The 18166-nt window shown below is 34.0% G+C and overlaps 1 pseudogene across 1 annotated transcript; it reads right to left on the minus strand.

Annotated features, from left to right (window-relative positions):
• Nucleotides 1-12663: 12663 nt before the first annotated feature.
• Nucleotides 12664-13192, minus strand: LOC309834869 (proteasome maturation protein-like; annotated as a pseudogene). The gene has a single exon. The product of its transcript is annotated as a proteasome maturation protein-like (transcript).
• Between the last annotated feature and the right edge of the window lie 4974 nt (nucleotides 13193-18166).

The following is an 18166-nucleotide window of genomic DNA, read 5'->3' on the forward strand; positions in this document are numbered from 1 at the left end:
AGAATTGTCTATTCATGTCCTTTCTCAACCCTTTATTTTCCTCCATGAGATTTTAAATTATATGAGGAATAGTTATAATCTTAACATTAATTTTGTCATGAAAACAACTTACATAATCATGAAATAATTATGATATTGCTTTTTATTTCCTGAAAAAGAAATACAGCTCAGCAGTGGTTTTTCTCCTCTATCTCTGAGAAGGAAATGCCTAAGCTTTCATATTTTCTAAAGGTACAGTCTCAATAAATGAAGTACACTTTTTACGCTGTGTTCAAGAGGGTGAAATACACAAAGAAACCAGTACCTCAATGCCCCTGTTACATATGAAAACCAGGATTCTTAGTGCTCTGTTAGAATTTACTTTGCAACTCACAGACATAACAACAGCTTGGGTTCTTTGAAGATATAAACAGCATCAAAAATGTAAGACTTTGTGACCACAGGACTTAAGAGTTTCATTTGAAAATTCATTCTGATCATTTGAGAAGTAACTCTCAAAAGAATGAGGGAGTGATTGGGTGAGTGAAGGGAAGGCTTCCATCTTATGCTGTTTTTCAGCACTAAGGGCAGCATGGCAGCATGTAGCAGGTGTTCAAAGTTATTTGTTAGATGGCTGAAAGAGAAAACAGAATCACAATGTATGGAGATAATGTAGAATGGAAATTTCTATTTATAGCCTCCAAGATCTGGTTATTTGCCTTATGTATAAAAGGAATCTTTCTCTGCTGAGCTGAATAAACACTAAGCTGTACCAAAAGTTAATTAATGAAAGTGTTGGAAGGTAAAATAAATACCAGCTCTAAGTTTAAACACATTTCTATGAAAATAAGTCAGTACAATGATTAAAATTATACTAATGAAAAGAGACATGTTATAGCATGAAAAGGGTGATTTCTAGAGTGGGCTTGTTGTGCATACCTTATGGATTTGACTGTTTTGAGACCCATATGCTTTAGATCAGAGTTTCTCAAACTTTAGCTTGCATAAGAATTACATGCATAGTTACTGAAACACAGTTTCATATTTCTACCTCCAGAGATTCCAATTCAGTAGTTTTGAGGCAGGGATGAGATGCTGCATTTCTCAAAAGCTCTCAGTTGATGTTGGTCATGCCAGTTTGAAGACAAGACTGTGATTAATGCTACTTTAGATAATTTTAGACTCTTCAAATGTCTACTTTATTGCAAATTCACATGTTATAGATGTGTGTGTGTGTATAATTTTTTCCTATAAAACAATTTTTCTTTTTTCTGTTACAGTTTTCTCTGTGAAGAGGGTAGCTTTGTTCCTCTTAGAATTAGATAATAATAGGCATTTTAAAGTAAACACAATAGAATGATTCCTTCTTAAAATGGATGCAAAATTTTTTTCAGAAGGTCTTTTCTCACATCCAATAGATATCTTAAACTGCCAACTTAGGCAATGTTATGAAGTAGAAAATAGTCACAAAGTGGCAACATAGTATGTTTGTGTATATATAAACAGTTTATTCAGAAGTGACACATTTTATTGGCCAAAGCAAGTCTTATGGCCACTTCTGACATAACTGGTAGAAACATATCACTTGCCCATAGGGAGAGGCATCACAAGCCACTAGCCAAGCCAGACATCAACTGAGCCAGGATGTAAAATTCTCCCATGGGGAGGGACAGTTGATATTTCTAATGCTTCTCTTATTGGAACAAATACTGAACAATTAGTTACTTATCACCTCTGTTTTTTAACCTCTCAATACAGAATTTGAATCATGTATAAATATTTACCAAAGACGAGTCATACTTAAGTATGACTGATATCTTTGCAAATAATATTTCCTAAAGATCAGACATTTATATACAAAAAGATATATTAAGTTTGCTTGAAAACCGTGCTCTTTATTTTCCTGGATTTATTGGGAAGAAGAGAATGCTAAGCTTGGAGTCAAAGACCTGGATTTGATTTTGATTCTAATACTTAGTGTCTGTGACTGTAAGGGAGCTAATTAACTCAGTTTCTGCTTTTGTTTAATATGATAACTAATAACTTCTTCAGTGTGGGGCAGCTAACACAGAAATAAAGGAGACGATATAAATCACATCACAAACATTAATGACAATATAAATTCTGGGTCTGATTAAGATTGTTGCTTTGTAACATCTGATGATTTTCAAAAATCACTAGTTACTGAAACTTCAACTTAGATTTCTTAGGAGTTTTAATGAATCTTGAACACTATGGAAAGTAAAGTATAAAAACACTGATTTAAATTAAAAACACTTAAGGTTTAGTTCATTAAAATGTCTGGGAATATGATTTTTAAATATAATTAATTAGGAAAAGGACAGGTTTGACTTAAAAATGGCCATGTCACACTATTTGACAGTTCATAATATGAAATTATGATACTTTACATTCTGGGTTACAATGTTGTGTAACTAGTCTTTATAAAATCAGTGTTATGAGAGGCATGAATTTTGCTATGAAGTGTTCGCTCCATTGAATATTTTATTTTATCATATCTATCTCTATCTATATTTCTTGTTTTCTTAGAGTTCTTTCTTCAAGTATTTGTTTGCCCTGGATATTTATTTCTACTGAACAGAACTCAAGTTGAATATTTAGTGCTTTGGACCACGTGTTTACTTATTTATCTTTAAACTGTTACCATTTTCAAAGCTCTCTTGTGGAAGAGTGATTTCTGTTTTTCATAATTCTCACCTTTCTTAAATATGCAAAAAGTATCAGGGCATTCAGAAGGCTAATGATAATGACCACCTGTTGCTTTAGTGTACTTTTCTTCAATTAATGTGTGAAATATTCTTATTTGTCCAATAACCCCATATAATACTGATAAATCTGTACTTTTAAGATGAAGATTTATCCATTACTTACCACTTTTCAACTTGGTAACACATAAATATATTGTTTACTAATTAAAATCTTGCGCAAATTCATGTTTCTAATGTGAGAGAAAATGTCTCCTACTAAATTCCTCTGATAACTGAAATTATGATGGACCTTCAATGTAAAACTATAAACCTGAAAAGTGAGTAAAATACAGGTTTAGAATAGATTCCATTAAAAAATGAGAAGGAGGGCTTCCCTGGTGGTGCAGTGGTTGAGAGTCCGCCTGCCGATGCAGGGTTCGTGCCCCGGTCCGGGAAGATCCCACATGCCGCGGAGCGGCTGGGCCCGTGAGCCACGGCCGCTGAGCCTGCACTTCTGGAGCCCATGCTCCGCAACGGGAGAGGCCACAACAGTGAGAGGCCCGCGTACCGCAAAAAAAAAAAAAAAAAAAAAAGAGAAGGAAAACATTTCTTTTTTGAAGGATAGGGGGTTCTATGCAAAAAATTGTGACCTATGATTCATTTTTCCTCAGTCTAATTCTCCATGAATATTTTCTTAACCATATACCTCCCTGGATCTCTCCAAACCTTGCGGAAGTCACATTTTTCCTTTGATTCCAAAAGGACATTATATATGCAACTAATATTACATTTTCTAGCTATATTTTAATTAGTTGTTTATTTGTCCTTCTTCCCACTTTACTGTGAGTTCTCCAAAAGTAGGAATGACTCTCATTCATATAAGAAAATATCTGAAATACAATAAATAATATGTAAATTCAAGGTATAATCTGGTGTAGTTAAGATATAATCTGATGAGGTTAATTCAGACTGATCATAGTATTTATATTTAAGCAATAGTTCTGAAACATTCACAAATTTTCATTATTAAGAAACAGTGTAACGGACATTTTTCGCTATACTTGTGACACTTCAACTCATAGATAATTTTAATAGTTCTAATTAATCAAATTTATTTGTACTTAATGTCTCTTTCCTTTTACTGTTTACGAATGAATCTGTGATATGTATTTGTAAGATAACAGCATTTTTCAAGTATTTCAACTAATAAAGCTCTAGCTTCTCAAAGTTTAAAGACAATGGAGCGTCACACTTTTGATGAATATTTATCATATAACATTTTGTTCCTTCATGTAATTTACTAAACCATTTCTAATTAATCGTAAATGTTCAACTGAAGCAGGAGACTGTCTGAAAGGTAAAGGAGGGAGAAAACAATGCTGCAAGCTGTCATGGTTTTACTAACAAGAACAACAAGGAATATGGATGACATTGTAATTTTAAAAGAGCCATTTTTCTTTGCTTTCAAGCTTATTACTTAAATTAATAATGTTTGGGGATGTAATTTATATTACCCTAGTCATTTAAGACATCAGGAAATCACAGTGATGTGGTGCTTTAGGAAGATGATGAGGCCATGTGATAAAACTGTAAAAAAGCTGACTTTATGCACTGCTTTTTCACATTATCTTCACTTCTGTAACTTTTTAAATTAAATTTCAACAAAAATGTCAAATCCAAAGTGGTTTCCAATTCCTCATCTGCCTTTTGTAAAATGGTTCGGTTTGTGTGCTTTGGGAACTACTTATTACAATATGCTGCTGAGTCTGCAACTCCAATGCAGTCAGCAGTCTGGAAATTTTCTCAGATCTAGACCATTTAATGTAATGTTTTTTGCCTTTACATAGCCCTATTTTTTATTAAGTGCTTGCTAAACTTAGGGTTGACTCCCTTCTTTATATTAGACCTAATATGAGTTCTTACAAAATACAAGTGAATTTCTATTACCCAGAGTTTTAGAAGCCAGTTAAAAGAGGTTTCTATTATACTTTTTTCTCTATTTAAAGCAGTAGTACACACCACTTAGATATTGCCCAATGCGGTTTGTGAAATTTCCAAGAAATGTTTTTATTTTTCATATATCTGAGCAGCTTTGAAGCTCCTGTGTTTGGCCTGATAAACACAGAATTTTCCTCACAAACAGGTTTCTCGTCTTAAGGAGGGTAGCCTGCTTATTCTAAACTCTCTTAAGGCAAAAATGAAAATCATTATGTATATGAGCATAATTAAAACTCTGTTACTTCAGAGATGGTTCAAGATGGCAATGTGCCTAAGGAGGCACACCCAGGGAAAGTAAGCAGGGAGACACCATGCTTGAGCACCCCGTTGGCCTTGCTACAGTTCAACAAGACTCCCCAGAAAGGGGAGCCCACATTTGTGCAACTGTCATCCAGGGGACACATCCAAATCTTGTCTGGAGACCAGGGGGAATTATGACTGTGGTCTCACAGGACGGTATATATCTTCAAGCTTTTAAAGCTGCTGCCTGAGGATCTGGCATTCAATCAGCCTGAAACTAGGTGTTAAATGAGATTCCTCCCTTTGGACCACTGACAGGTCTTGGCACACCCTCAACAATGAGGCCATACCAAGAATAAATCATGTAGTATAGACAACCAGAAAGATTCAGGAGATAAACAAGAGCTAGGGCAGTGTCGATCAAGAAGGATCATCACCTGCACAAGGCCACTCCTAAAGACTGAGAAAGATAGCAATTTTGCCCAATATAGAGAAACAAACACAGAGAGCCAAGCAAATGAGGAAAAAGAGAAATAGTTTCCAAACAAAAGAACAAGACTAAACCTCAGAAAGAGACCTTTTTTAAAAAATTAATTACTTTTTTTATTGGAGTATAGTTGATTTACAATGTTGTGTTAGTTTCTGCTGTATAGTAAAGTGAGTCAGTTATACATACACATATATCCACTCTTTTTTAGATTCTATTCCCATATAGGTCATTACAGAGAATTGAATATGCTATTCAGTAGGTTCTTATTAGTTATCTATTCTATATATAGTAGTGTGTATGTGTCAGTCCCTGTCTCCCAATTTATCCCTCCCCGCTTTTCCCCCTGGTAAGCACAACTTGGTTTCCTACATCTGTGACTCAACTTCTGTTTTGTAAATAGGTTCATTTGTACCATGTCTTTAGATTACACATAAAAGGGATATCATACGATATTTCTCTTTCTCTGACTTACTTCACTCAGTATGACAATCTCTAGGTCCATCCATGTCACAGCAAGTGGCATTTTTTTTATTCTTTTTTATGGCTGAGTAATATTCCATTGTATATATGTACCGCGTCTTCTTTATCCATTCTTCTGTTGATGAACATTTAGGTTGCTTCCATGTCCTGGCTATTGTAAATAGTGCTACAATGAACATTGAGGTGCATGTATCTATTTGAATTATGGTTTTCTTCAGACATATGCCCAGGAGTGGGATTACTGGACCATATGTTAGCTCTATTTTTAGTTTTTTAAGGAATCTACATATTGTTCTCCATAGTGGTTGTACCAGTTTACATTCCCACCAATAGGGTAGGAGGGTTCCCTTTTCCCCACACCCTCTCCAACATTTATTGTTTGTAGATTTTTTGATGATAGCCATTCTAACTGATGTGAGTTGATACCTCATTGTAGTTTTGATAGAAAAAGATCTTAATGATATGGAGATAAATTACCTACCTGATAAAGAATTCAAAGTAATGGTCAAATCTGCTTACCAAACTTGGGAGTAGAATGGATGAACATGGTGGGAACTTCAACAGAGAGTTAGAAAATACAAGAAAGAACCAATGAAAGCTGAAGAATACAATAACTGAAATGAGAAATACACTAGAGGGAATCGACAGCAGATTAGATCATAGAGAAGATTAGATCGGTGATATGAAAAAGAGGATAGCAGAAATCACCCAATTGGAGTATAAAAAGAAAAGCAATTTAAATGAGGATAGCATAAGGGACTTTGGAGACAGCATTAAGTATACTAGCATTTGCATTATAGGGGTCCCAAAAGGAAAGGAAAGAAAGAAAGGAGTAGAAAACTTATTTGGAAAAATAATGGTTGAAAACTTCCCTAACCAAGGAAGGAAACAGACATCCAGGTCCAGGAAGCACAGAGAGTCCCAAACATGAAGAACCCCAAAAGAACCACATCAAGACACATCATAATTGAAGTGTCAGAAGTTGAAGAGAGAATTTTAAAAGCAGCATGATAAAAAAAGCTAGTTACATATAAGGGAACCACCATAAGATTATCAGAGGCTTGTTTTTCACACTTTATTGGAGTATAATTGCTTTACAATGTTGTGTTAGTTTCTGCTGTATAACAAAATGAATCAGCTATATGTATACATATATCCCCATATCCCCTCCCTCTTGAGCCTCCCTCCCACCCTCCCTATCCCACCCCTCTAGGTTGTCACAAAGCATCGAGGTGATTGCCCTGTCCTATGCACCAGCTTACCACTGTATGACAGACTCTAGGTCCATTCACTTCACTACAAAGAGCTCAGTTTAGTTCCTTTTTATGGCTGAGTAATATTCCATTGTATATATGTGCCACATCTTCTTTATCCATTCATCTGTTGATAGACACTTAGGTTGCTTCCATGTCCTGGCTATTGTAAATAGTGCTGCAATGAACATTCCTTTTATTTCTTTTTTCTTCTCTGATTGAACATGTGGTACATGTCTTTTTTTGAATTACGGTTTTCTCAGGGTATATGCCCTGAGAAATCCCAGTAGTGGGATTGCTGGGTCATATGGTAGTTCTATTTTTACTTTTTTTAAGGAACCTCCATACTGTTCTCCATAGTGCCTGTATCAATTTACATTCCCACCAACAGTGCAACAACATTTGTTGTTGAAAACTCTGCCAGAGCAACACATAGGATATTTCAGATCACCAGCAAAGAAGTTAGAGAAGGAGAATGCAATACAAAACAAACAGAAACAGAAAACAACTTACTTTTAGCTTATACATATAGACCAACCACAAATTTAACTTTCATACAAATTAAATATGGCTTCTAGTAGTCTTCAGGGATCAAACTGCAATTAGTAAATTCATACTGAAACACTAGGAGGTAGGCTGCACCTTGATTTGTACAATTATAACAAACCACAGTTGGCTTCTACTCTGGCACTGTCTTGACCTAGTGCTTCATTTTCTCACCTAGCTACTGTTTATGCATGAATTACCTGAGAGACATGGCTTTGAATGACTTAATTTAATAAAATTAAGTCTTTGACTTTTTTTGGTCAAAACAACTACCATTAGCAATAATGCATTTTGAATTACTATGTGGGAGTGTGCCCTAGTGTTACATGACTAAAAAGCATGCCTCAGTACATAAATAAATAAATAATCTTGCTTTTACTCTGTGTATACAAAATAAATCTGTTGAAATAAAATGTGTATCACTAACTTCCTCTCTGTTATGCAGTTTCTCAGTATTGATGGCAGTGATCTCACTGTGGCCTATATGATAGTCTGTTCTCCAACAACAACTTTATTATTAATTTTTCTTAAGCACCATTTTCAGTTGCCATTCCTACCAAGACTTTTCATTCACTAGCTTCTATTTCATACTTCTCTAATTTTTCAAGACCCTCCCCAAGCAGACCACTCTCTATGTTTACAGTATAATTTTCTCCTGCTTTGTGGAGCCAATGTTGTCACCGTCTCACAAACTCAGTATGCTCATTTCTTTGTGGAGAGATTTATAAGCTTATTTTCCTTTGCTCTGAATTTCCAAGAGCCTTACCTTCATGTTTATGAATCTTACCACTTTTTAATACCTAGCTCAATTCTTATCTCAAATACTCAAAGGGAGCTTTGGCTTACCACACTGGCTATAATAACTTTCTCTTCTGTCTCCAAATAAGCGAACTGTAGAGGAAGGGCCAAATTTAAAATAATGACTGGTCATACAGTGTGTACTGTTATTTTGGGTGTATTAGTTTAGCTTGTTCATTGGATGTGACAGTCTTGGGTAAGGACCAAGATTTATGTAATTTGCTTTCTATTTAGGGCCTGGGGAATGAATGCTCACTATCTGCTCAGTTCCTGTGTGGAACATGCTTATAATTTTAAAGGGAAGAAGGGTAGAATATGGTTTCCTGTAAGAGTTATCTTCTTCTGAATTCCAACAGAAGCAAAATTATTTTGGAACAACCCAAAATTAATTCAATTTGTTTATATTCTCCGACAAGATGACAGATCTTTAGACAAAGAGTTTTGTTTAATCAAAACACCAGCCTCAAATGAACAGTAACAAAATCCATGTTGCTATTCTGTTTAGAATAGGTTTGCCTGCTGTCATTCCCAAATATCCGTGATTAGGAACACTGAAAGACAAATGAAATGCAGGACATTTCACAAAATTGTAATGGGGTTAATATCAGAAAGCATCAACATTCTATTTCTCCTGTTGCTTTTGCAAGTAGGGTGTTGAACACAGCCAAAGCAATTTTAGTTGCATTTAGAGTTAGAACCATTTAGATTACTCTTATATTTTGCTAATTGTTAGCTCTAGTCACAAAACTACATGGAAACTTCCTTGAAAGAAGGAAGTGGATGTATTTTTTTTTTTGTTACCAGAACTTTTGGCACTGTTCCTGATAAGTATTAAGATTTTTAGTATAGATTGATGGTGACTGCTTGCTTCACTATCTTTCTGTTAGGTTCAAAACAGTGAGAACATATAAAGTTTTACTTGAGATATTAACAAGTTAAATAGAAATACCTTTAATCATATTGGTTTCTATAGGACGGTAGACTTAGTGTTAGGGTTAAATATTAGTAGAACAAAACATTTAAAAATATACATTTTTTAACGTCCAGCACAAATATTTAAAACTAGGTTTAACACAGTGAAAATAATGTTTATGTACTAATCATTAGATTACTAATTAATATGATCAGGTAATCTACTGGCATTTGTTCTCTATGTGTTATTTTGAATTTCTTATTTCAAATTCATAATGTAAAGGACATGGTCATTGTTTCACAACATTGATCCAATCTATGAAGATACAAATAGAGTAGAAGTAGAATGGGGAGAAAAAATTCATATAAATAAGATGATACAGAGAATTATATTTAATTTTCCTTTACACATCATGAAATTAAAATGAAACTATGTGTTGAGCTTTTGAAATATTTTTCCTTAAGATATTATTGTCTAAGGGAGGTTTTTTTTAGTCTTTAAGAGTAGCATTGTTCTTAAATATTATGTGTATGTAAGTGTGCATATAAATGTTTAAACCGTAGTTTTCAAGGGTATATAATATGATTTGACTCTTTTTCTATGGAAAAAAAATAAGAAAAATGGTGTGCTAATTCCTCTTATTCTTTCTTTCCTCCTAAACTTTTTTTTTTTCGTTTATATTATTCAGCTGCTTCTCAAATCTCTGCACTGGAAAGTTTCACTCTTTCTTAGATATTTAAAAATAAGAGAAGGAAGAAAAGTTGGTACTGCATTTCCAGTTCAACCTCATTAGAACCACTAAGAGAGTGTACTCACCATCTTCATCCTTGTGGATGCCCTTCTGTTTCCTTTATACATGGACACAGCTCGGATGTGTATAATATTCTTCAATTATGTATTAGACATATATTGTTGCCATAACAAATTACAGCCAATATAGTGGCTTTAAAGAGTAATATTTATTATGTTGCAGTTCTGTAAGTCAAATACTCAGTGTTGGTCTCATGGGGCTAAAAATCAAGATGTTGACAGGAAAGTTTGTATTTTTCATTTCCTTGTTCGTTCTGGTGTTGGCAGAATTTAGTTCTCTAAGACTAAAGGACTAAGGTTTCTGGTTTCCTTGATGGCTCTCAGCTTGGGGTCCACTTACCTCCTAGAGGCCTGTCTCTACTTTTTGTACATTTCCCCCAACATCTCAGAATTGGCAATGGGGCATTAAATGCTTCTCCTGCTGGCATCTCTCTGACTCATTCTTCTTGCCTTCTTTCATTTTTAAGGGCTCATGATTAGATCTTGCTCACACAGATAATCCAAAATAATCTCCCCATATCATAATCCTTAATTTAATCCTGTCTACAAAGTCCTTTTTGCCATGTAAGGTAGAATATTCATAGTTTCTGGGGATTAGGGCATGGACATCATTGAGGGGCCATTATTTTCGTTCCCAAAGGTTATATTTTCTATTCTACAAAACTTGGGGGCATTGTTCCAATGTTTCATATTATTGAATATTGCTGTGGTGATCTTGAGAACAGCTTGATTTTCTTACTCTTGAAAGATCTGTTTTTTTTCAATCAGGATTCTCATAGAATTATTTCTTCATATTTTAGTTTTCCTAAATTTGAAATTATGATCATATTTTAGCTATTTTCCATAAAATTCTATCCATCTATTGACCCATCTATTATCTAAGTTTTGGACATTGTCTGAAATTTTCCAACATTTCAGGAAAATTTTTTATTATATATTTGGATATCTTTTGTATTTCATTTGTTGAATTTTCTAACTTCAGACCACCATTATTTTTATTTTGTATTATTATTGTCCTCAGATCTTACCTTCTAACTCATCTCTGCATATTACTTTTGTATTTAATGTGATTATGAAAATCCTTTGTTTAGTTGAATAAGTTATATTTCTATCCTGACCATTCTATTGGTAATTTATTTATTATTTATTTTATGGTGCTGCTTTGATCAATTTGTACCCTTTCTCTGTAATCATAATTTATACTCACTTCTGTTGCTCTATCTTTGCTTCTTTAAGCTTTAATTTAGTGAATTCATTGTTTTGTTAAGTTTTATAGTACAAAGTACTGGAAGGAATTTTTCTTTTAATTTTTCATTATGTCTTCAAGTTTTAAATGGACTATTTTAATATATTTTCATGAGTGTTATTTGTTTACATATTTAATATATTTGCATGATGCCATTTATTTTTTCTTGCTATGTTACATTTGGGTAATTCTGTCTACAACTGTTTCTTCTAAAATACTGTGAGTGAATTCTCCATTACTCCTTTCTTATCATTACATACTTAAAGTCTGAAGGTTGGGTTTTGTGTTCTGTGCACTTTTATGTAAATTTGACATTTCCTGGTGTGAGTATGACAAATACACTGAGCCCTTTGCTTTTGTTTTCTTTTTCAGTAATTCAGTTAGAAGTCACTTCACTCTAATTAAAGATTTAGTTTAGTTTGCTCAATCATTTAAAAGTGCTGTAACATATACCTCATTAAACTTGTTCTGGGTGGTGCAGTTTCTCTTTGTTTTTTCACTAGTCTGTCTGCAGTTGCCACTGTTACTTTCTCCTCCATCTCCCTCAGACCCTCCCAATCAGAGAGGAAAAGGCCATGGTATTCCATTACTACCACGTCTCTTCAAATATGGGAGTCATAGTTTCTCAGGATTTGCCTAAATGACAGCTTGGGAGAGGTGGACCGAGGGTTGAGAACTCTTCTAAAAATGTCAGCTTCTTCTGATCATCTTCATTTCAAGTTTAGAAGAGGGAGATTCTTAGAACTGGAATCACTTTTTCACGTTTACCTAGAGATCAGCAGTCCTTACAGATTCATCTAAAGACTCAGGTCTTTTCCTACATCTTTAAACTATTCTCTGCTTGTGTCTACTCATTTCTCATTTGCTTCAGTCTCTTCTTCAGGATCATAATTATCATCCATTAAGCTCAATACCTCTGATCTTATTCCTCATCATTTGTCTTTTTTTTTTCTTTTTCTATATTCTGGAAGAACTTTGTTCCAATCTAATGTAATTCAGTTTTCTATTTTGTGGTGATTTTTTGGACGTGAAGCTGATCTATATTATAATTTTCCCTTTATTATTTTTAGTTCCCTTATTTTATTTCATTAGCTCATCCATTTCTCTTTTCACTCTTTTTTGACTCTCAGTCAGCTCACCTTTTATCTTTGTTTTCTTATTTTATTTTATTTTATTATTTATTTATTTTTTCTCATGTGCCAGTACTTTTAATGTTGTGCATGTCAAATTATAGTAAAAAACGACTATAAACAAGATGCAGCCCCTCTATTTCCATGAACAGCGCACTGCATTACAGTAAACGGAGCTTATATTCAACCATCAAATGTGGTTCTCCCATTAGTTCACTTTGTGATGGGTCATTAAGAATATCTTCAAATCCAATAGTCTCATCATTACCCCTCAAAATATCCAATGAAAGGTTTGAGCTTGGAAGAAAAGGAAGACGCTGAACCTGCTGCACTGCGTTGAATTCCATTTGTAGTTTTAATGGAGCAAATAGACCCTGGATGTTTCTCAGTGTGGAAAAGTTCATTTTATCTTGGTTGAGCTGGAAATTTTTTTCTGATAATTAAAGAGGATGACTGGGCAAAAGTTCATTTTTCACATAAGAAAAACCTTTTCGAAGAAGATCATGACTTTCAAAAGTTCCACTTGCTGAAAGTTCAGTAACTGGAATACTGTCCTTTAGCTGAGATCCAAGTTCTCTGGCATTCATCTTCAACTCACTCTGCGAACTTGTTTTCTTATTTTAAATATTTCCTTGTTTATAAACTTCCTGCATTTTTTTCAAATGGGAGCAAATTAGGTTTAAAATGTGCTTCTTTAATATATATGTATTTTATATAACATATAAAATAGTATTTATACATAAATAATAAAATATATATCATATTTAGATATTTGTAATAATATTTATTTTTAGATTATAATCTTTTTTCAGAATTGTTTATATGATTGTTTATTTCTTGTTTATACATTTTATCTTGGAAAAAATAGCTGTTTATCAATGTAGATGTGTTCCTAACAGGAGTTTTGGAAATTTCTTATTAAATAGCCTTACTATCACCTCTGCCACTCCTTCTCCAGATCTCTACTTCAGGTGCTAGGTGAGATTGTTCCTAGACTTCTCATTGGTGACACAATCTCCTTCATAAGGGAGAAACTCTGTTGCGCTCAGGGGAATCCTAATTCCCTTGCTGGCTTTCATATAGCTACATAATTTCAGGCTTCCATTACCAGTTTCTTTTAATGCTGGTAATTCAAAATAAAGAAGGACATTTTAAATGATGTACTCTAAGTATGTCCCATGGCTCATTCTTTTTAAAATCCCTAGCTCTACCTCAATCATGGAGTGTTAGCAGGGTTCATTTTCAGGAAAGTTTATATTTATTCTGAGACACTGCAGTGCTTCCTCAGTTGAGGAATGTGTCTTTACACAGATAACTGTGCCTGATTTACTTCTATCCTATCTGTATGATATTTCACATGACATCTTTATAATACCTGAGATGTGGATGATGTTCTTTTCTCAGTTTCAGTGATGATATAGATATTTTCATCTTTTCATATTCCTGTTGTGATTTCTGAAAATGTGTCTCTTCTAAATTTGTTATCTTAGCTGCAAGTTACAACCATTTATTTTTGTTGGATCTAATTTTTTAGAAATTAAATATGGGATCAGTTTTTATTTGACAAAAGAAAAAGATTAAACTCAGAACTAATATTTTATTTATTTTTTTAATTTTTTTTTTGTGGTACGTGGGCCTCTCACTGTTGTGGCCTCTCCTGTTGCAGAGCACAGGCTCCAGACGCGCAGGCCCAGTGGCCATGGCTCACGGGCCCAGCCGCTCCGTGGCATGTGGGATCCTCCCGGACTGGGGCACGAACCCCCGTCCCCTGCATCGGCAGGTGGACTCCCAACCACTGTGCCACCAGGGAAGCCCCAGAACTAATATTTTAATCAAATATTTTAAACGTTGAAAGAGAGGCTTCTCTGTGGAAATTCAATCTTAATCAATCACAAGAATGAAAAATAACAGAACAAAATATTATTATAAATTGGTAGGTTTCTAATGTGAAATTAAAATTTTTATACATATTACAAAGTAATTTTTAAACTTTTATCCTATTACAGACTGAAAATTTTCAGAAAAGACTTAAAAATCTATTCAACAGATATTTTTAAAAGCTTCTTCTATGGGTCAGATGCATTTCTACAAGAGGATCAAGACTGCAAGGTCTCTGGTATCAATATACATGCTAATGGAGGAGGCTAGTCAATAACCAGATAGTGCTAAGTGCTATCATATGTGAAGTAAAATGGAGTGGTGGATAGGAAGTGACTGTTAGAGTACACAATACTGGGCATATGATCAAAGAAGGTCTCTGTAAGAAAATTATATTTGAGTCAATACCTTAATTATAAGGGGGGGGGGTGAAGACAGACAGCAGTGCAAAAGGCTGGTGTGGATGGGTTGTGGATGTAGGGATATAGCAAAATTCTGAATTAGAGGAAGATAACACATGTACTATTCAAATTTAGCACTGAGCCTTTAAGAACAGAAAAAAAGAAAGTAAAAATAAGAATAATAAAGAAGGCTATATAGTGGTTAAGGTAGAAAAAGAGGAACCTGGCATAAACTGCTTTTTCTTCTCCTTTCTTCTCATTCTTGATTTAAGATCAGAGGATTTTCATGTCTGTGGAATTCCCTTCTTGAGGTAGCTATGGTTTCCTACAGATGAGAGTTCAGTAATCCCCACTCCCAGCCTTGAAATATAATGATAGTGTTGACTCCCTTCCAAATCTTCTACCTTGAAAAACTGCAGATTTCATCACACACAGTGAATGGATGTGCCACTGAGCTGTGGGGTCCTATTCCCACAGCTGTCCCTCAGAATAGGAATTCCTTGGTAACCCATCCACTACCAGCTTCTTATATCAGAAGGAGACAATTCTGGCTTACTGTTTTTCATCCAAGTCTTAGTGAGACTCACCACAGCCAGTTGGTTAACATAAACAAGCTAGACATTCTTGACCCTCCTTGACCAGCACGAAGTATTTTCTCATCCATTTGTATTCAAATCATTACATTCTAAATCAAAACGATAACTATGAGCTTACTTCTCTTATGATGATTATGTACTTCAAATAAATCTGCTGTGAATCATTTACAGAATATCTATAGAAAAAAATCAGCTTTGGAAAAACTGGCCACTTTTTATTATGTAATGATTGATCAAATGTAAAACAATACTACATATACACAGAAGCATATGGGTATATATTCATAGTTATTTTTTGCTATTTTAAAAAAGTAAATATATATATATGATATGTATATGTGTATGGGTGTATAAATAACTAGCTTAGGGGCCATAGATAATCAGATAATAAGTTCGGAATAAATATTGGGTTATTTGACATCTAGTCTAATGTTCAGAATATTTTATCTGGATTATTTGTGTGTTGTTGTGTAGTCACATTATAATTAATTTAATATCTGTTTATGAGTTTTAATTTTTAAAATTTCAGGCAGGCTAAAAGGGAAACAAACTTCTGAAGTTCACATTTATTAACTGTCTCAGAAAATCAATATGATTTTATAAGATAATCACTATGATAAGAACAAGGATCTTAAGTTTAAGATAACAGATAATTAGCTTAATGCTAAATAACTATCAGATATTGAACTAAAACAGTGAAATCACAAAACAAATGGTTAGGACAAACACTTATAATTCATGAGAGTCAGGAATAAAGATGAAACCACCACAAGTCCTCCAGACGTTTTCCATGAGTGAAAACTTTAGCTTATAGTCTTTAATTTCAGATTCATGGCCTCAAATACCCTTCTGTAAAGGCATTTTTCTATGGTTTTCAAAGACATTTATGATTAATTTTTAAAATTAAGAGATTAGCAATTGACCTACTTACATAAAAGTGAAGAGATAGGATCTCATTTTCTTCTTTCTAGTTTTCATCTTTCTACTTGGAAGGGACAATTCTTAACAGCCAGCTTGAATTTCACCTTCCAGTTCTATGGGGAATAATATTATCTCCTCTGATTCTATGAAGGTGAGAAAAGTCTAACCAATTATTTCTCTCCAGTGGTGAAAGGTGAATTTTCATTTCCCTATATGTTTTGGAAAATCAGATATCCAATCCATGAGATCAGAATTCTGTTGGGTGCATATTCAATTAAGAAAAAGAAAGAAAAAATAACTGTTTGCTCTAACTTTAGTTCCTGTGTAGATTAATACAGATAATTAAGCAGCTTTAATTCTTCAAATGCAAAGTGAATTTTACACAGTCCACTTAAAGTAATAGACAATAATATTTCATTAAACTCATTAACAATGCTTTTGCTATTTGAGTTTACTGTTTGTAGTTTATAGCTACAAAATATAATTTGAAAAGCACATAGGAAGTTAGAATTAAACATTGGCTCATAGATTTTCTGAGAACAGAGTCTCTTATTGTTGGGTGTAGAACAGATCATGGGAGTTTGTATTCTTTTCTGAGTCAGGACTTGAGGAGAGACTGAGGAGATAGAGACTGCCACACATCTTCCATAGGCTGGTCAGGGGTGAGACAAGGACTGGACCACAGGCTCAGAGTTCACATACTCTAGCACCTGAAAGTGGGTTAAGTTTCTGTATCACAGAGTGAGAGACCATACCCTGTCCAAGCCAACACTCTTGGCATCTCTGGAGGAAATTCTACATTCTAAATGATCCACTATACCTTTCAGGCATTTTTTTTCCACAGTAAGTATAATGATGTAGAAACAAGAAATAATTATTAAAAGAATGAATATGACCATTATATTCATTCCTTACCTTCATTAATAGGTCTATTATGTCATGCACTGTGACCAAATAATTATAAAAATACATTGGATATAAAAACACTAGCTACCACCTTTGTGCATTAGTTTCATGATTTTCTCTTCTGTTTTGTTTTTATTGCCATACATGTGCATACAATATATTAAAAACTTTCTCTGTGGTGTCCCTGCTCAACCAAAGTTTATGTAATGCCTTTGACTGTTTGCACAATTATTCACGCCTCATTAATTTAATATGCATTTATTGAGCATCTACACTTTTCCAAATAGTCTGTGAGATAAAAAGAAAGCAAATGCAATCTTCCTCCTGGATTTCGTCTCAAGGAGCTCAGAAAGTAGAAGGGAAAATGGACCATTAGCAGTTAACTCTGTCATAAAATGATGCATGGTATAGTAGCAATAATGAACATGTTGGAGGGAGCAGTGATTTTTATTTGGGTTACAAGAGAAGTCTTTACAGAGTGCATAATATGAACTGGGCCTTTAATTTATAGGAATTCAAAAGATAGAAAAGAGCCAGAAGGACATTCCAGAAAAATGGATCACTAAGGAAAGACAGGACAGTGTATACCCAGCAAGTTTTTATTGGATGGCGGAGTGTTGGTTGGGGGAATAGCATGAAGTATAGTCTAATTTTAAAATGGAATGCTAATGGTGTGCAGGAATAACGCTATGAGCACTTAATTCAATTATTTTTCTTCCGTATCAACTAGGCATGCCCATGTTTACCATGAATTTTGAAATTAGGTTTCAATCAAGACCTTCTGCCTTAAAGCAAAAATTCTTCTGGATAGTATATCTTGATCATTATATTAAGATTTCCCTTGTTACAATTAATTTATAATTTCTAATAGAT

Source organism: Grampus griseus (genome assembly GCF_964374135.1).
Source record: "Grampus griseus genome assembly, chromosome: 16".
Taxonomy (NCBI): Eukaryota; Metazoa; Chordata; class Mammalia; order Artiodactyla; family Delphinidae; genus Grampus; species Grampus griseus.